Source organism: Triturus cristatus, chromosome 2_2 (genome assembly GCF_964204655.1).
Source record: "Triturus cristatus chromosome 2_2, aTriCri1.1, whole genome shotgun sequence".
NCBI classification, from domain to species: Eukaryota; Metazoa; Chordata; class Amphibia; order Caudata; family Salamandridae; genus Triturus; species Triturus cristatus.
Genome location: NC_140582.1, coordinates 71,258,398 through 71,279,939, shown reverse-complemented (window position 1 = coordinate 71,279,939; position 21,542 = coordinate 71,258,398).

The following is a 21,542-nucleotide window of genomic DNA, read 5'->3' as shown; positions in this document are numbered from 1 at the left end:
CCGGGCGGTAGACATAATGTGTCTCTAGCGGCGCCGATCTCGGCGTCCATCGACGCCGGACCGGCGCCGGGCCCGGAGCGGGACTGAACTGGGGTATGACGTCGAGCGGAGTCGACGTCGGCGTCGGGGGTGGTACCGGTGTCGACGCCGGCGGAGGAGGCGTGACGAGGTTGACCGGCATCGACGGGGACTCGAGAACGGGTCCCTCGGGCGCTTGCGGCGTCGAGGCCGGAGCCGTCAACGGCGCCGGGGCCGGAGCCACCGGCAGGCAAGGCAGCCCAGTCGGGTCCGCGGGGCCCGAAGGCGCACCAGCGGGCGCCGACGGCGGAGCCAGGTTCCTCATGGCCGAGAGGAAGGCACTGACTTCCGCCGGCGTCGCGTTAGTCCCAGGGACCGGAGGGTATGGGGACGGGCGCGGCACCTGCGGCTCCGCCGGAGCCGCGGGGGTGGAACCACCCTGACCCTCGGCCGAGTCGCGCGACCGGCGAGGGGAGTCCGAAGAGCGATGTCGCCTCTTGGACTTCTTGGAATGCTTCGACTTACCCGAAGACTTGGATCCCGACGACCGATGGTGACGTCGGCTGCGGCTCCGCGACCGATCCTTGGACCTCCTCCTGGACCGGGATCGAGAGGCGCGCGGAGCCGAGTGGCGAATCTCGAGGAGCTTACGGGACCGCTCCCATCTAGCCTTCGAGGTCAGGGCCTTGCAGTCCGAACACGACTCTGCGTCGTGATCGAGGCCCAAGCAGTAAAGGCACCGGCGGTGATGGTCCGTAACCGACATCAATCGGTTACAGTCCGTACAGGCTTTAAACCCAGGCATCCTACCGGCACCGGTGTAGAGACACGATCAAAAAGGATCAAAAAAGTTAGTCAAAAATTGACTAAAGGGGTAGCTCTCCCGGATCTGCGCTTACTGGCGCGGAAAAAAGAAGAACTGACGTCAGCGCGCGAGGGCGGCGTCTAAGTACTCCGACGACGTCATCCCGGCGCACGACGCCGACGACGGACGCGGAGCCGCAGACGACGCCTAGCGACGCGCAAGGGGTATTGCTGACGAAAAATCTTCCGGATCCAGTCTGACGCCTGGGGATATTCTAAGGTGAGGAATCTAACTAACGTGTTTCTTTCAGATACAAAGAGCACTTGCAGTAGAGAAAGCACTAAATGTGGAGGAGACTTCACCATTGGTAGATCCTCAAACATATATACGATTTAGTGGATAGCATTCTACAGTAGAATCTCATCCAGGTTCAGCGCCTCCTCCAAACATTGAAACATTTTCCATTATGACCCAACTCTAAATCAAACCTTTATTTTCAATGTTATACTTCTTTTAATGTCCCGAAGAGATAAGTAGATTTTTTAAGCAGAGCAGTACTGGAAAATACTACACGTTGTGGTGCAAGTGATATGCTTTTGATTAGAGCATTATTTGACTGTAGAGAGTTTTTGAAGTAAGTAAATCCAGGAGACCAAAGTGAAGTTAAAGTAACGTGGGTTTATTTCAATGAAGAAGTTTCCCAACTGCCAAGTCCAACTTACATCAGCTCACTCCCCAGCATTCTACAGTTCACTCCCAAGAGTTCCAAAGAGGAACCCTTGTCCCAGCAATACAGGGGTGGAACATACCAATGTATATAATGAGTAAAAAAAGGCAAAATAACTATATACAAGAAAGAGAAAGATATATATATATATATATATATTCACTGAAAAAACCATAGGTTTCACACATGTTATAGTTAGCGGAAATTTTACTGATAAAAAACCAATGAAATTGCCCCGTTATAGTTAGTGCTGGCAACTATAACTCACGCGACCGCAATCCTCTGCTGATGCTAATACTGTATTTAGACACTTATTTGCCCATGTCTTCTTCCATACATTTTTAGCTATACATAATTACAAATATTTTTTTTTATAAAGACACATATGTCATCAGCAGAAGATTGCGGTCGCGTGAGTTATAGTTGCCAGCACTAACTATAACGGGGCAATTTCATTGGTTTTTTATCAGTAAAATTTCCGCTAACTATAACATGTGTGAAACCTATGGTTTTTTCAGTGAATTTGCAAGGTTTTTTAAATGCTAATTCCTAACTATAACGTGTGTGAAACCTATGGTTTTTTCAGTGAATTTGAACGGTTTTTTAAATGCTAAGTTACTTTACGCCATTCGAGGCGTGCGCGCCCACTTAACGCAGTGCGTTCCGTGCACGGTTTTTATCAACTTTAATAAGCCCGGTACATTTGGTGGCCTTCGGCCACCAAAAGCACAGGGGGTGGGGTCAATGTGGATAGTGTTTTTTTTATTTCGATTTTATAATTTCATGTTGCGAAAATATAGTTTTTTTACTGTAGTAATAAGCCCTGTACATTTGGTGGCCTACGGCCACCAAAAGCACAGGGAGTGGGGTAAGTGTGGATAGTGTTTTTTTTATTTCTATTTTTTACCGTACGCTTACGGTAAGCGTACGGTAAGCGTACTCGGCGAAATTGCCGAAAAAAAAAAAAAAAACGTTTTTGCACTTGGGGGATGTTTGGGGACTCCCTCAACATGACTATGTGGGAGGGAGTTGTCAAAACAGCCCCGTAACATGTTTTTGGGCATCATGTTTGATAAATAACACTCAGTGCGAGAGACAAAATGGCGTACGCCGCTTCCTGGTTTCGGCCGATTCGAATGTTTACTAAGATCTAACAGCCAATCAGAATCGCGCTCGCGCACGCCACCGTACGCGTACCGTAAGCTTACCGTAAGCGTACGGTAAGCGTACCGTAAGCGGGCTCAGATATATATATTGATTTAAAGGCTATTTTCTCAGAATCTACTGAACAGATTTACACCAAACCTACAAAAGGCACTTCCTTGACCTACGGACTACCTCTCTGCCAAATTTCTAGTAATTCTGTTCAGCCGTTCGGGCTGTAGCTCGTTCTAAAGGTCCTATGGAAAAATGCATGGGAAAAACGCGTTTTGGGACCCCCCTTTTATCTCAGCCCCCGCTTGACGAATCCCCCCGAGACTTTCAGGGTAGGAGCGGAGCGTAGCGCCCCACCTATTTTGAGAAATTCGCGAGGATTCATCGACCGGCGCCAAAGTTATTCAAAATAGAATGTTGCGGATTTCCTATGGAAAAGGGGTCCTAACTATAACTACCTACTGGCGACCGCCAGTAGGTAATATATAAATATATATATATATATATATATATATATATATATATATATATATATATATATATACTTTTCAAAAGGAAGATTACAACAGTTTTCATCATCATAGGTATAGCACGACAGATGTAATTCTGATGACCGATTTTCAACTTTTGCAGTCTTCTCAAATAAAATCATTTAAACTTCATTGTCTAAATGTACGTATGTTTATGGTACAGTGGTGTGGCTTATTGTGGAGTGGCAAACTGTGGAACAGCGTACAGTGGAGTGGCATAAACTGGAGTGGCTTAGAGTAGAGTGGCATTGAGTGTAGCGACAGAGTAGAATAGCACAGAGTTGAGTGCCTTAGAGTGGAGCTGCTGGTTATAGTGTAATAGCGTAGAGTGGATAGGCGTAGAGTGGAGGAGTATAGAGTGAACTGGCATACAGTGGAGTGTCATAGAATAGAGTTTAATAGCGTACAGTGGATTAGCGCAGAGTAGAGTATCATATAGTGGAGTGAAATGGAATGGAATGCGTTGAGTATAATAGCATAGAGTGGAGTGCTGTAGAGTGGAGTAGCATGGAGTGGAATTGCTTGGGGAGGTATAGCATATAGTGTAGTGGCATACAGTTTAGTGGCATACAGTGGAGCGGCATACACTGTACTAGCATACAGTGGAATAGCGTACAGTGGAATAGTGTAGAGTGGGATGGCATATACTGAAGTGGCATAGAGGGGAGTGGCATGCAGTGGAATTGGGTAAAGTGTAATAGCGTAGAGTGGAGGGGGGTACAGCGGAGTGACATAGACTAGAGTGTCATAGAATGGAATGGGTTCGATTGTAATAGTGTGGAGTGAAGTACAGTGAAATGGGGTAGAGTGGACTGATGTACAGTGCATTAGAGTAGAGTGGAATAGCATGCAGTGGAGTGGCAGAGAGTACGGCACGTTACTTTAAACGTAGCGTGAAAGTGTGTGAATGGATGTAGATATGTGGCAGTGTAAATGGTAATTTTTGGTAGTAGATGTAAATAGTTTAAGTAGTGTTAAAGTTATGGATCTGACAATACTTACTTATATACTGTGCCTTGGTATACTATGGTAACATTGCAGTATAATGCGTTAAATACCAATAACAAGGTAGCATATGACTGGCTAGCAACTGTGTTTACAAAACATAACAGGCAGCTCTGTAGTTTTTAGCCCACTTTTGTTCCATTCTGGGTTAGGGCCTTAGATATAGATAAGTAGTGTTTTTTATTGTTGTACCCTACCTATTACCAATGTATTTGAGTAGTAAAAGGTAGTGAAAATTAATTTATATTTTTTGCTATATTTTTAAAACAGTTTATAGAGAACTATGCTAGAACAAACAAAGTACCACGGTAGTTCAGGAAAAAAATTACAACATTAAAAAAAAAATACAATGTAGTACACTATATTGGTGAAATATAATGCAGTACAGTGTGTTTAAAATTTACTACCAAATCTTTTATTTTTAAGTAGCATGTTAAAGTGCACTGTAGTACACCATATTTGCAAAATATAGTATACTACAGTGTATTGTAAAGTTTGTTACATATTTAATAAAAGAAAAAAAATTACTGCAGGTATGCCTAGGTAGGACTGCGGTGCTGTGATATTTTTTTAAATATTGAGTAACTTATAAATAATTTTTCCTACCTATTACCACTTTGTTAAAGTGGTAATAGGTAGGGAAAATATATAAAACCTAATACTTACCTATATCTAAGGCATAAATCAGAAAAGCTGAAGTGTACGTAAAAACAACATGGTTGCCTTTAAATTTTGTAAAGGCAGACATTAGCATTCACCACAGTACTTTCGCAAACTTTTGCGTAACTACAACAGCCACTGTTATCACAAAGTTAAAATGCCTTATAAATTTGAGAAATAGTTACCCTACTTATTTGTACTACCCAAAAGGATCATCTAAACACCATAATCTTTACTCCAGCCACATCAGTGCAGACGATTTTGTGCTACATGCAACACCAAAGTCTATGGAAATTACATTGGTGGAAAAACCTGTTTTGGGACCCTGTTTTTTTTCTGCACCCTCTTAATGAATTACCACAAAACTTGCCATCAATAGTCAATTTAGCTATAGGCTAGGAAAGTATTGTGGAGATTCATCAAATGGGAGCAAAGTTATTAGAAAGCAAAACTCCAAGGAATTCCTATCTCTGGGATTCCTAACTGGAACTACAAAGTGGCCACTGGCACTCTGAAATTTATATCTAGATGTATATATCTATATCTATCAAATTTTGCTGTTTTTTGGGAGGTTAGGCCCTAGCCCTCTTTCCTTTTTTGGTATGTTCTGGGGGTAATCCCAAGTCTCCCTTTTTAAGACAAAACCTACCTTTATCCCTAACTGCGCCCGAATCCTAAAATCACCCTTATCTTCCTTCACCTCTATCCATCCCTTGATCCTAAAATCACCTTTACGTCCCTAGACCTTATCCCTTATCCCTTAACCCTAAAATCCTCCTTACCTTGCTTTACCTCTTCCAACCCATTCACCCTAAGCTTAACCTTACCCTAACCTCCAATTACTTCTACCAGCCCTAACCCTAAAATCACTCACCTCTCTATACCGCTTCCAACCTCTTCACACTACACTTACACATTAACTCTAAAATCACCCTTACCTCCAATGACACATTAACCCTAAAATCACCTTTACCCTCAATATCTATACCTACTCAGTAACCCTAAAAACACCTTTAGCCTCCTTTTCCACTATGCACCTTGTAACCCTAAAATCACTCATAACCCCTTTACCTCTACTTACACCTTGACCCTGTTTCGTTCTTTAAAATAACATAACGCTATTTAAAAAAAATATACTTACCTGTGAAGTAAAGTACTGAGTGGTAAAGGATTCATGGTAAGAGTAAACATCTATTAGCATCATTTACCTGCGTATTACTTATTTGTGTGGTAAATAGTGATAGGTAATTGTCATGCCGGGTAAAAAGAAAATCATGGTAAACGTTAAATGTCTGAGACGGGCCCAGTTGGAGGAGATTTGACTGGTTGCTATGGGTACAGCCCTGTCAGCATAGGCCTGGACTTGTTTACTTAGGGGGATATTTACAAGCCCCTTGTGTCACCAGACTGTCACTTTTTTGTGACTCTCTAGTGGTGCAAATAACAATATCATATTTATGAGGCCACACAAACCCACAATGTGTGGCTTTGAATGGCCTCATAGCTATGGAGTAAGGCAAGGCAGCACAAATCGTTGAGTTGTCTTACTCTGCACTCAGGAGGCATTCCATCGGTTTTGCAGAATTTTCCCAGATTTACGAGAGCACGTAAACCTGGGGAAGTGCCAAAACCTTACGCCTCCTGAGGTGAGACGTAACAAGGAGAAATAACTTTATTGCTCCTGATTTTTTCCTCCACTTAGGATTATTTCTGTGCAGAATTGTGCCCCTTCCGGCAGAAAAACAATTCTGCTTACAACACAAGCACCCTTACACCATGGTGCAAGGACGCATGCATTGGAGATAGACTGCCAAAATGGTGCCAGTGCAGGTGGGAAGGACGGGAATGCACTGTATTGCATACATACGGTACATTCCTACCCTTTCGCTTTGACGTAGAGCAGTGCAGCAAGCTGACTTGCTTTGCTGCCGTACACCAAATCCCCATAAATAAGGGCCTTAATTTCTTGCACTTGCTACTGTGCACATTTAGGAGCATATTTACCAACATTTAACAATTTGTTTTCATCACAAAAGTGACGCAAACCAGCACAAAGTTTTTATTAATATTTACTTTCAAGTTTTGTGTTCGAAATTGCCTAAAAGTAATGTCATGCACTGCATTGCATTACTTAGCGTAAAGGGGCATTACATGGAATCACCCATGCTTTTTGACAAAAACCCTATTCACCAAAAATGTGAGACAGTATTGTGCATCAAAAATTAATATTGTTTGAAAGCAGGTGTTAAAAGGAGAAATATTTTCCTTTCAATTCTCTTTTCCGACTTTTCATGTGTGCTGCACTGTACAGCACACATACAAGGAAGTAAAAGTTTAAAAACTGGTCTGAGTATAGTATTTTGTACTGGAAGGGAATCCTTCCAGTACAAAGCTTATGCTAGACTCTCAATGCACCCTTGCATTTTGATGCAAAGGTGGCGCACAACAGCAAAATTCTGTGCCGGTGCTAGGTAGAGTGGAGGAGAGAGCCATTTCGCTGTAGATATGGTGCTCTCCTGCTCCTTTCGTGTCATGCAACAGAGCGCAGTACAGCATTTTTGCCACCCATAGGATGTTGTGACACAGCCATTGGATCATAATAACAAACATTGTGGCAGTAACTCCATACAGACAGCCATATCCCCCTGCTGCAGAACACTTGATCATGCAGTCAGGGCAGTCACGACGTGCAGGATATTTGTGTTACATATTTCTTACTGGTGGTCTGACAGTGAGATTGTGTGTGGCCTTCATCTCTTCATCCAGACATGTAAGTATCTTTCCCAGTTACTATGACCGGCCTAGGGCTATCTAGGCCAGCTGTGGTTTTATAAAGCTGCAGCCTGAACAACTTCTCAATAGCAATTTCAGAAGCACTCAGGCAGCGACTTTCATGCTCTGCAGAGGCCAGTTCAATTAACATCAGCACTACCAGGCAAGCGAGACACTTACAAGTACACACAGTATCACTAGAGATGACAGAGGTGGTCACCTGTAGCAGTAAGGACACTGACATCCAGATATATCCCCCAGAGACCCATGTACCGAGGTGTTCTCATACTCACAGCTAACTGAATCATGCACAGATTTTATAAAACAGACAAGAAGTAAAGTTCTTTTAGTGCATCCAGCTAGGGCCCTGTCACTGACTTGTGAAATGCTGAAATACACCTGTGGTCAACTCTAGGGTTCACTGCCACCCAGGTTTAGCAGAAAAAAAGCAGCCATTTGTTTTGCCATTCTGCAAGGTCAAAAGCTGTAGGTGAGAAAGAATTTGTGTAAAATTCTCAGTGTTCATTGGCAACATGGCAAATTGTTTTCAGTATTATCATCTTAGAAAGGGGAAGTGGGTTAATAACCTTCTTTTTTGGGGCAGAGGTTCACTAATTGCAACGTCCTTTTAGAGCTTTTCAATGCTCAAAAGTGGCTCATTTCTGATATGTATCTCTTTACATGCACTTCATTGCTTTGTTTTATTCACTATGAAGTGTTATCATTCAATGTGTCATATGTTTGGCATTAGAATGCCATTCATAGGAACACTGAAACCATAAACACTTCCCAGTCTCCCTTCAACCAGGCTTCCTGGGCCATAGTCACTGCCCCAAACTCAACAACGGCAAGCGCCTACCTGATGTACACTACTCATCCCCTCTATCACATCCAGATCAAGACATCATAGACATAGCACTTAATTCCAACCAGATATACGTCTTACTAAACACCACACACCCACAAACGACCAAACACATATCTCAACTCATGCTCATTAAAGCACATTATGTTGCCCACCAAGCTCCAGACATTGCAGACCTTATCACAGGCCACATTTTTGGTACATTCTTCAACCTTGAAACCTGGCCCCATTCTCACACATCCTATGCATCCTCTTACTTAGAGATTAAAATATTCAACATACCCATCATGCACATTACAAAGGAGGAAGCCTTGAGGACATCAACAAACCCTGCCTGGCCCTGCCACTTAGTAAAAAAACAAAATGAAATAATGAATGCTCTTAACACACCACTTCCCAGTGTACACAACCCAATTCAGCACCTTTTATCTCACCCAAAGATCTCTCCGATAGAGGAAAAAACATGACCTTCTCACTACTTCATCCAGTCAACACACTGTGCCATCCTCTTCAGTGACTTCAAACTCCCAGTCAAAGCACAAAGAAAGCATTTGACACCATTGTGAACCGCTTTGGGAAATTCATGGTTATTCAGTTTTCACCGAGCAATGCTATTCCAAAGGCCACATCCTCAATGTTGCCCTCTCAACATTGCCGACCATTCAGTACAAACCAACGGTTACCACTGAACTGGGTCAACAATATCCCTATCTTCATCAGCTTGCTTCACATTCAACGGACACATCAACGTCAGACCAAAACAGGGCAGCAAAACAGGGAAGCAAACACAGCTTATTGCTTTTAGAAAAAAAAAAAATTAAGCTTAGTTTAGCTAGATTGTCAGTTTATAAAATAAACTAGATTTAGATGTCGATCAGTTGCAAGACACAAATGAAATCAAAGCAAATGTTCTCTGCAGCCGTTCAGTGGGTGTCCATACACCCATACGAGTGCAACAGGGTACTGTACACACTATTTTTAACTGGCAAAAATGGGCTGACTTTTTTAATTATCTGTCATATAATTATGCTATCTCCCTTCATCTGGGTACTCCCCACTTTATAATGGCGGGATTTCTTGCATGTAGGAAGACAGCATAAAATCTTACAATTATAATGGACTCCCCTCATAAGGTGCCCTTAAACATTCTGCAAGTGTTTACACATATTATGTCAATAAACCGGAATTATTTTAATAATTTGCTATTGAGATGCTCTAATACCTTAAAGGAAATATAATGCAGAAAGATATATGGTTAACATATTTTAAATGTTCCAGGTATGTTCCTGAATGGGGCTGGCCTTTCTGGGAGTATGTGACTTTTAAAATGCTAGGATTCCTTGAAATTGCAATTGGTTTGAAAGCGACCCCATTATGACTGAGCACCCCAGTGCACAGCACGAGACAGCTACACTCAACAAAGGCAACTAGCACATTCCTTCACCTGTCCTGAGCTGTGAGGCACACCATTCCTTCAGCAGTAGCACAAAACAAAATGTAATCGATTTCATTAACATATCTATAGTTGCTGAGCAACTGCTCCCATCCCCCAGGCCCCACCAGAATCTCCAAGCATTGACAGGAAGATGCACTGTGCCTTTGGCCTCTCTGGAGCGGTGTAAAGCGAGCTCCACAGAGAAGTCTGGCAGGTGTATATATCCTGTCGGAAATAAGGGCTGTAGGCAGATAATTTTCAGGTACACGGCCACATGTTTGGAAACATTACTATTTGTATTTTAGCCTAACAAGCAGTTAAAAATGCATTTTGCTACTGCAGTGTGACGAAAATTTCAATTTTAAAACAGTGACCTCTTCAGTATGTTTCAACTAATATTACTGCTCTGAACAAAGTCGCAATGATTTTGTAACTGTAGGCAAATATTTGTTTAATTGATGGTGCAATCAGAAATACGTTAACATGCCAGCTAAGAATATATATTGCAAGCCACTGCGTTTCAAATTATTGTAATACACAAAAGCTACTTCGGTTTTAATTCAAATCTATGTCTAACCCCTAAACTGTTTAAAAAATGAAAATATTCGTAATCTTTATAATTACGCACATTCTCCTTGAATGAAAATGCCAGCACCATTGAGAGGAAAAAGAAAGAAAACATGGACAACTTATAAAAACATAGGTCGCATGCAATCCCCAGTTTTACTTTCTAGGTTTTATTATAGCATTCTACCTATTGCCCCCAACATACAGATATAGGGGCATATTTACCAAAACGTCACGCAGCACAGCAAGTCACCATGCTGCGCTGCATGGCTAGGGCAGGAATGCACCGTATTAAACATAATACTGCGTATTCCTTTCTTTTCTTAGTGCTGACGCCCAACAGGCTGCCTAGCACCAACGCAGTCGCCCTTGCACCATGATGCAAGAGTGCCTGCGCTATATTATTGATTGGGACACCTTCCTGTTCAAAAACAGTTCCCTGAGGCATATTCCTCTGTCTGTGTGTGCTGGAGAATGCAGCACACATAGAAAGAGGAAGTAGTGAGGAGAAACAAATATTTTTCTCCTCGTTACGCCTCTCTTGGGAAGGTGTATCATTCTGATGCATTGTGATGCATTCTCAGGTCTACCAGTAATGGTGAATCTGGGAATGCTTCAGAATCCCCTCTTGATTAAGCTCCATGTCGACCTTCCTAAGATGAGGTGAGGGCAGCTCTAGTACTGTGTATCAAAGATCATGCTATTTATACATTCTTCTAGTACTGCTGGCCCACTTTGTCCCTTAAGGTTCATCCTATTCTACACCTTCCCACTGCCCTACTTCTTGCATATTTCCCCATGCCTTCAATCATTTAACACACCTATTTTATTCTTTTACCATCTCGGTCTTCTTTCCACCTCCCTCGAACTCGTACTACTTCACAATTGCTATCTTCCGCCCCACACTTGCTTTCTACCTAGTGTCCATGCTAACACACTTCGTTCTTTACTTTACTTTTACACTATTCCTTCTTTCCCACGCCCTTGCACTCTTCCTTCTCGCGCCTGCCCTTGCACTCTTCCTTCTCGTGCCTGCCCTTGCACTCTTCCTTCTCTCGCCTGCCCTTGCACTCTTCCTTCTCTCGCCTGCCTTTGCACTCTTCCTTCTCTCGCCTGCCTTTGCACTCTTCCTTCTCTCGCCTGCCCTTGCACTCTTCCTTCTCTCGCCTGCCCTTGCACTCTTCCTTCTCTCGCCGGCCCTTGCACTCTTCCTTCTCTCGCCTGCCCTTGCACTCTTCCTTCTCTCGCCGGCCCTTGCACTCTTCCTTCTCTCGCCTGCCCTTGCACTCTTCCTTCTCTCGCCGGCCCTTGCACTCTTCCTTCTCTCGCCGGCCCTTGCACTCTTCCTTCTCTCGCCGGCCCTTGCACTCTTCCTTCTCTCGCCGGCCCTTGCACTCTAACTTCTCTCGCCGGCCCTTGCACTCTTCCTTCTCGCGCCTGCCCTTGCACTCTTCCTTCTCGCGCCTGCCCTTGCACTCTTCCTTCTCGCTCCTGCCCTTGCACTCTTCCTTCTCTCGCCTGCCCTTGCACTCTTCCTTCTCTCGCCTGCCCTTGCACTCTTCCTTCTCTCGCCTGCCCTTGCACTCTTCCTTCTCTCGCCTGCCCTTGCACTCTTCCTTCTTTTGCCTGCCTTTGCACTCTTCCTTCTCTCGCCTGCCCTTGCACTCTTCCTTCTCTCGCCGGCCCTTGCACTCTTCCTTCTCTCGCCGGCCCTTGCACTCTTCCTTCTCTCGCCTGCCCTTGCACTCTTCCTTCTTTTGCCTGCCTTTGCACTCTTCCTTCTCTCGCCTGCCCTTGCACTCTTCCTTCTCTTGCTTGCCCTTGTTCTCTTACTTTTCTTGCCTGCCCTTGCACAATATCCATCTGAAGTATGAGTGTAAGAAGAGAACGGAAGCATGCATTCCAGGACGTCTTGCTGACAAGTGGAAGCGTTTCCCCACAAAACACTGGAGGAATTGTTGAAGACCACAGCTGGTGACACTGTTAACCAGCTTCCCCGTCATATAAGGCAACATCCTGAGATCTGCTTCTGGAGAAACTGAGGACCTATTTGTATGGGGAGTCACCCTGTTGGATGAGAGACACATTGAAGGTGTCTCTGCCAGAGGAGTCTGCCCAGAGGAGAATCTAGCTCTAGCCCTGTGGAGTTGCTGCCCAGAAAGAAATGGACTAAGTTAGCCTACCAGCTATGATTGCTCAGGGACGCCTTTGGAAGGAGCAGACCTGCAGGACTCTGGGCTTAACCCTGTGCCTCTGTCTATGAGTGTGCATGCCTGGTTGTCTCTCCTGAGCTTTTAGGTGATCCTCGTTCCCCTTCTTGACATTGGAGTGATCTGTGGGGATGCTTGCAGGAACTGCACTGGACCTAGAATGTATGGTTTGTTCTTCACCTGTTGCAGGTCCTATCTGAGCCCTAAGGATTGCTACACCAAGAAACACTAACCCACATCCTGCAGTTCTATTCTGGGACTGAACTGCACTTCGCACTTGCAAGTGCACCTGTCATATCAGACCCTCGCTGTTGTGTTTGCCGTGGATACACAAGCCCAAATTCTAAAACCAATGTTAATCTTAAAATAGATTTCTGTTACTGGCTGCAAGAACATGTGAGTGGGGGCTGGTCTCTTCATTTGTGCAGTGTGTTTGCTGGACCTGTGAGGTTAAAACCTGCAGTGGCTAACTGGCTCACCTGTGACCATCTGCACTCTACTAAATGACTCCAGGGGGAGGCAGTAATAAGCAGTGATGCCTGACGGGTGCTCCGAGTGGCATCATCTCATGATGCAAATCACTGCACAGGCCGAATGTAACACGGCTTCTGTGTAAGCATGGGTTCAAGACTTAACATTGCCAGAGACCATCTTGTGAAATTAAAGTATGGTACTTTTATAGAGGCCAATGTGAAAGCAACATATTAAATAAACTGTACATGGCAGAACTTTAACATAATCCACATAACCAAATAAACAAGGGCGGAGCTACTATTAGTGCAGCACATGCTATGGTACCAAGGCCCTGTGGTGTGAAATATTCACTGTTTGTCAACTATGGCAAAGGACACGAAAATTATGCAATTCCTCAGCTTCGGCTTTTTTCCCCGCATAATTAAGGATCTGCTGCATTTGCCACACAATCCATCATCAGCTGCATATTGTGCATATTTTAACAAACCAATTTATTTCTAGCACAGCCGGATCCAAATTTACTATCTGCACATCTTGCAAAACCCTTCACAAAGGTTAATTGGTCATCTTTCAGTTTCTTATTAATGTATTTGGTTGTTAAACTGGTACTAATGTGGTGAAATCCTTGCTGAATCAGCATTACCATGTGTAAAAATTACAAAATAATGAAGTAGTGCTATTAAAAATGTGGCACTTTACCACATACGTTGCCTTTTCTGGCAGCATAATTTAACCAACCCTGCTGCATAATTTGGTGCTCCCTGCCACATAATTCCAGCGGCTCAGATTATGGCTGTTTTCCAACCCAACCATTGATAAGTGGAGGATGTTTTTCTTGCCTGCATCAGGGCTCAGGACAACTTTGCTACGCCATAGCAAATAAATTATTACCCCATCAAAATTCTATAAGAATGAGCCTGCTAAAAGTGCACTTGACTACCATTTGTCTTTATATTTAGAGAGTAGGCCATGAGCTGAAAACAAAGCAAATACATAAGTGATGTCCTTTTTAGACATATGTAAATATAGGTATTTGAGCACAGAAACGTCTTTCAAGCAAACACTATAACATTTAATTTTTACAGTGGTGGGATTGTAGTGTTGTGCTATGTTTCTACTAGGATTGGCAAATGCATGCGCTCTCATTAAACATCTGTGATATAACTCTCCCATGTGTTTTTTTAATGCACCTGCAGCTTGTGTGAATCTACTGCAATCTATGCTGAATTAAAAAGAAGGTAATGAACATGATTGTAAGTGCACCTAGCGCTTCGACGCCTCGTTAGGGGTAGTAAGCGCCACATAAATGCAATTACAATATAATACAGTACATGCGCATCCTAGTTGTGTAACCTTGCCATCAAAATCAACCAGTCTATGAATTTCCGAGTGTCTGTACTGTAGGGCCTCTGGAAGCACCTCCATCTTTTCTAAACAACCCTGCAGAACATTATTGCACACTTTACTTCAATGTGCGTGTGATATCTATGCGAGTCTGATTAAAAAACATTTTAACATTCACACCGGTCATTAAAAGGAGATGCATGATGTTCAGGATTCTTTCGAACTTGAAATCCTTGCTTTGAAATTCGGGCCTGTTAATAGCTAATCCTTTGAGAACAGGTGGTGTAAGTGTAAACACGACTCTGCAAAGACGAAGAAACAATTCCATGACAGGAAATGAATCGTCTCTTTTTTAACTCGCCCTTTCCTCTGTGTCTGGAGAGGGGACGAATACACTTGCTTGCCTGCAAACAAACTCAAGGCAAGGCTTCAGGATGGGCCACAGACTTGCAAATGCGCAATTACGCATAACAAAAGGCGCATTAGCAGGACAAGAGACCTGCGCGCTGACGGCTGCTGGAGTTCATTCCTCTTTCAACCTGGGGGATGGGCCCCTCATCAAAGAGCTCACCTTTCTGCAGAGGAGCGGCCTGAAGGCTGAAGCGCCCAAGCAGGGGCTTTCTCTGATCCAAGGCTTCTGGTCAGAATTATTTCCCAAATAAAACAATATATCTGTTTAGAAGTGCAAGTAGCAAACGCTTCCGAAGACGTTATTGCTGTAGCAGAAGTTATTTTAGAATTAAAGAATGTGTCTTTACCAGCTGCATCTATAAGGAGGTTGCAATGAGTGAGGATACATACGTCTGATGTCTTTCAATGTTTCTGAGCCCGTCGGAAGCTAATTTTCATCTATTATATCCAAAACTTTCCCATCCCAGTAACTCCTAAAACAATCAGTGAATAAAGTTCCACACCAATGATAACAGGTTAAGAGGCCTATTTTGTTCTTCACGCTTCGGTTTGAATCAATAGAGGCACTTTCTTTTAAAATGCAGGCTTATATTTTTCTTCAACGCAGATAGAATTTCTATTGTAATCAAACTTTTAAACATCACTAGTACATTTTAAAGTGAGCCATGTCCGAACACTGGGAAAGCTGTGTTTTCAAGTGAGTGTAAGTGCTCCATATAACATTGTACTGACTGCGTCCTGTAGACAGACGTGTCTATGTCCTCTGAGTGTTCTGTAAGGTGGTATGGTGGCACTGTATAACAAGCATTGGCAAAGTCAATAGGTCTCACATTTGTAACCTATTGACTTTTCCAGTGGTTTGTAGCTGAACTGAAGATCATGTGCGATGCACGACGCATGCACTAGCCTATAAAATGATTCCGACAATTTTCTGTCTTTTTAGTTAACAATCCAAGTTGAATCGGTAACTAAATAGACAATAAAACACCCAAAAGTATTTTTTTTAAAGCAGGCGGGCAGGATGAACAGAAGCAACACTGGGGAGTGCGGGGAAATGGCAAAGCAACACAGGGGAGGGGAATGGTGTAACGAAAATATAAATCCAGTATTTGTAAAGTGCACAGCTACCCATAGACATCCCAGTGCTGGGGCCGTCGGGAAGATTAAGCGAGCTATCGCCCAGAGTCACATGGTGCTGGGCTGACCTGCCGCCGGTGCCAGGGATTGAACCGTGATCCCCAGCGTCCGGTGTCAGTCGCCCTGGCCGCTGCACCACACCTCTTCCCTAACAAGTGGTGTAGTGGGGGGACGATTTATGAATGGGTTCTGTCCTATATTATCAGCATATATGCTGAGCGTTTACTTACCTTCCAGGTGCCTGCCGTAAAAAAAGGTAGGTTTGGCCATTATTGCTACGTTTGTTGTCTTGGATGCATTCGAGGATTATAATTGAGAAGGACAGTCTCTGTACTTCATCCTCTTTTGGTCTGCCTCAGAGTTAATTTGCATGTCATCTGAGAATAAGCTAATCTTATGTTCACACTCGAAAGGAATGCCTACTATATATGTGTTCTGCTTTATCACAGATGCTAGAGGCTCTATTTATAAAACTAAAAAAGAATGGAGATAGGGGCATCCATGTTGGGTCCCCCAAATGGGTTTCTTCTAGGAATCTCATGTCTATATTGTGTTTCTTAATTAGTGCCAACATTTTTGGTGTGTGGTTAGTGAGTTTAGCCCCCTGATCAATATTCAGTCATTTGCCACTGCGTGTCACAAACATAGTGATCTTCCTTATGTTTTTGGTCCCGTACACTACCTACCAAATTAAACATTGCTAAAGTCTTCATAGCAAGAAAAATTGCAAAAGCAAAAACTAAATAACCCAATGTTTTACACTTTGGATTGTTCCCCATTTCAAGTTATTGTTCGCTTTGATTATTCCTAAAATTAGGCTTCCTTCTGTCCTCTTCCATTTGGGAGGTTTATTGCCTGCTTTGACTCACACAAGAAGCAGACTTTCGTTCAATGTCCCTCAAAGTAAGTCAGAGGCCTATGAGGACTATCAAGCAAAAGCGAATCCGCTAGACGTTACGTAATCCTAATAACTATTGTTACTGCCTTCTCTTCACCAAGGTTGTGGACATAGAACCTGGAAGAGTGTAACCTGGCTAACCCCAAATTGTAGGTGTGTGTGTTCTGCCAGCTTTAAGAATATGTTTTCTTCATTTACTAGGATTTCCTTCCCACTGTATGCACTGTTTCTGTTCCTACATCCACGGATACTAACATATATTCTGCAATGTATGAATTTAGCAGTTAAAAAGGAAAGAAATGGATTGTTCTGTATAAAGGTTTCTGTTTCAAATTAGGCCTGAGCAAAATTTTAATTACGCCAGAGTAATTTCAGTAATTGTGCATTATTCTTGTGATGCAAAATCACGCCATTATGTTAGCTTGCGTAATTTTGGGCAACACGTCTACCCCAGGAGCACAGGAATAGCAAACTAAGACAGAGTGAGTGGCTACTGCTGTTTGTGTCAAGTAGCATTTAGTGCTGGATTATGCTTCTTGCATATTTACTCATAATTATGAGTAGTTTTGTGGTAATTACGGGTAATTATGCTGGGTTATGCCATCTAGGCCCACCCCTATTTAAAATCAGTATGTATGTCATATTTTACTAGCATGGCTGGCAGCAAAAACATATTTTTGCTTTTACATTATTAATGAATTTTGTATATTTTTAATTATCAATGGCGATTAATAATCTTTTTCACTTCGGAAATCAAAGCCTATCAGAATGTCATGTAAACAACTGCTTTTAATTCCATTTTGATTGAATTTGATTTTATAGAGAATATATGGTGTTGCTAGGCTTGGGTTGCAACCCCAAATAAATAAAGTTAAATTTGATCTGATCTGAAAGAACAGTTGAGGCAATATAACAGTACTCAAGATGTCGAATCCACTCCTTGATCCAGATATATAAATGTTTTGCTTTGCCCCAGCGTGGTGACACAGGGCAACACAAAACCTAAATTCAAAGCCATGCTAGGGCACCCTGCCTTGTTTTACACTGTGTAGTGGAGGCATTACATGAGTGGGTCGTGGGTATTCGCATGCATCCACGATTCATGCTGATGAATTCTCAGGTAGACCTAGGAATGCATCAGAATTGTACGCCTTCCCACCAGAGGCGTAAAAAGGAGAAATATAATTTTTTCTCCTCATTGTTTCCTCTTTCTAAGTGTTCTGCAGCACACTTAGGAAGAGGAAATGGTCTCTAAGGATTTCTTTTTGTGCAAGAAGGTGTCCTTTCCTACACAAAAACAACCCTGCCTATAAAGCAGGAACCCTTGCACTATGGTGCAAGGGTTCCTACTTTAGTGATAGGCACCACTGAGTGCACCAGTGCAAGAAGAGGACAGGAATGCACCATATCCTGATAGATATGGCACATTCCTGCCCTCTGCCTTTCACACAGTGCAGCGCAGCAAGGTGTCTTGCTCCATTGTGTAAATTGAAAAAATGATGAATCTCCCCCCTACTGCGAATCCATAAATGAGGAGCGGCTGCACAGGCCTTGAAGTCCAAAGACATCAAATTGGACATTTCCCCAAATTTGAAGTAAAGACAAAAAATAGGAATGAAGAAATATTGGTTCCATTGGAACCTAAGTCAATGGAGACATGGAAAAAAGGCCTATTGTCACCAACGGCCGAGTGCATTTCATACCCAATATGTCACTTTACATTGGGTCACAAGACTTTGTTTGGAACACAGAGTGCCCTAACTGATATTGGTGTCTCTGAACCGCAACAAAAAAAATAGAAATCCACTCTGGTGTCTGGGGGTGTTCACTTAAGGGATCTACTGAGCAGTATCCATTAGAAACCTACTTTAGCTGGAGAAGTTGACGCCAAAATTGTTTTTATGTAAGCCTTCTCATGGGGAAAAATGATTCCCAAGATAAATATGTCTCTACAAATGTTTTGAGGAAATATTCTCCTTTTTCTCAAAGCTATTGAAATCAGAAAACTTAGCAAAGTCGTATTTCCCCACCAGCAGAACAAAGGAATGTGCGACACTCAATAACAGGTGCAGAAGAATTTCATAACCAGTGCAAACTTCAGTTACAATTTTCATTCAATAGTTGGGCTGAGGCAAGAGGAAAAGACTATTTAAGGAGTGTGATGGAAGGCACAGTAGACTTATTGCAAATGTGTTGCAATTGTAACAAGCATTGGCATAGCCAATAGGTCTCGCCTTTGGGACCTTATAAGTGTTTAGCCATGCAACAGTTGCATAACTAAATACTTATAAGGTCCCAAAAGCGAGACATATTGGCAATGCAATGAGGCCCTGTGAAAGTGATCGCGATCAAACATCAAATTGGCCGTGCGGCCGCGAAAGTGAAAGTAATCGCGGTAAAGTGCGGCGCGCGCGCGCCCGTGCACATGCACTGTAGCTCTAGGCTGGCCTGGTAGCACTTTTTGGAGCCCTCTCAATAAGTCTCGCCAGACCAGCGCATGCGCTGGGTCAGGCGAGACCTAAAAAGTAGCAGGTCCTTCTGGGTAATCTGAAATCAAACTCATGCTCCAGGGAAGGCAAAGTCTCAGATGCCAAACCAGAGCATCAGTCTGTTTCAGACTTTCAGTGCTCTTCTGGCTGACTGTCAGTCCCCCTAAGCTCAGGTTCTCCAGTTCCTGGTGCAGCTTCTCACAAGCCCAGTGACACTTGTCAAGAAGTCCCTTGTTACCTCAGATTCTTCAGAAGCCAGAATGTCTTCTTATTTTTCCAGCTTGTAAGCCTCTTTGCTTTAAAATTAGTATTTCTTTACTGCAGACATTGACACATTTCTGAGTTACATACTCTTCTTATCACTGGGAGAACTCTTGGGACACGCCCGTAGTATTGTCAGAAGTCCTAACGTACCCAATATTGGTCAGGGCATCATGTGATGTGAAATTGTCGCAAAGAACATTTTCTGTTGCTTATGACAAAAATAATTGCAGGATATTTGCTGGATTAGTTGTAGCCTTCTCTTGTGCTTTTGCTTCTCGGGTCCCTCTCTACCAATTCCTAGCCAATAAAATGTTCATTAAAATGAAAAAAACATTGCATTTTTATTTTGTGCTGTATTTACAGTACAATCACACAATATTAGCTAGTCGCTAGATGTGGGGCAGTCAGGACTTGTTATATATTCTGCCTTATAATTAATAAGATGTGTAGAAGGCCTGATGTGATGCTCCACGTGTCCAATAAGGAGCTCATCTATCAGAGCAGCATTAGACAGAACTGCATGCTGAACTAATAAACACAGTGTAAAGAGCATATAAACAGGGCCACCAAAGGAAAGGAACTGTGGAGGAAAGATTCCCGTCAGGGTTCACCAAATTTTGCACCATGAATAGACTAATAATGCAGCAAAAAAAATGAGGCATCTTATGCAAATCAAAGCAAACTATGCAGCAACTTATTGAGCAATTTTGACATTGTGACTCACAATACAGTGTATATAGAAAATCCACAGGATACTCAGCCAATTCTGTTCACAATAATGGATGTTCTTATATGTGATACACAAACACCGTTTAATACATGCACACCATTTTATTAATGCTGTTCTTTCTACCTCTTAGATTACAATAGTTTCTGTAAAACATTTATGTTGCACATGGAAACATGCCTACGTGAACATACATACCGGTGATAAAATGTGCGCTTATTTCTGTTTAAAAATGTGTCTCGAGTTTATCCTGTGTTCATGTTATACAGCCGTTGGATGCACCTTTTTCCATTACGAAATATTACTATTACATATTTAGGTGTTTCGCTAGGAGGCACCATGACAGTGAAACCGTAAATCCTTTCAAAGAGATGTGATAAAGTAGGTATTATGTTCAAATCCAAGTGACCTTTCCTGTGCCATAATTTCTTTTTGTAATCTGAGCGCACTAAGGCCAGCAAAAATGAAATTAATAAAACAGGAGGTCAGAGGGCAAAAGAGTCTGAAGAAACCTTTCCTAAGGATGCCAGGTCTAACACGTGTTCTCTCAGCTGAATGTGGGAGAGCTACTTCACCCCTTGGGAGTTCTATTCACTAAGGGCAAAGAACCCAGAGAGTCCATCAGCAATGGCATGGTCTGTTCCAGAATGATGTTCCACCATAAAGTCCATTCCCTGTAGAGAAATGGACCACCTCCATAGTTGGGATTCTCACCCCTCAACTGCACTAACATTCTGAGGGCACTGTGGTCTGTCTGAACCCAGAAGTGAGTGTCAAACAGGTATGGTCTTAACTTCTTTATCGTCCAGACCAAAGCAAAGGCTTCCCTTTCTATTGCGCTCCACCTCTGTTCCCTGGGAAGTAGCCTCCTACTAATGAAGGCTACAGGCTGTTCCAGCTCTCTTCATTTAGCTGTGAGAGCACGCCCCCTACACCATTCTGTGGGGTGTCTGTCTTAACAATTAATTCTTTGGAGAAGTCTGGAGCCTTGAGCACAGGTGCCATGCACATGACCTCCTTCAGGGTGTGAAAAGCGTTCTGGCATGACT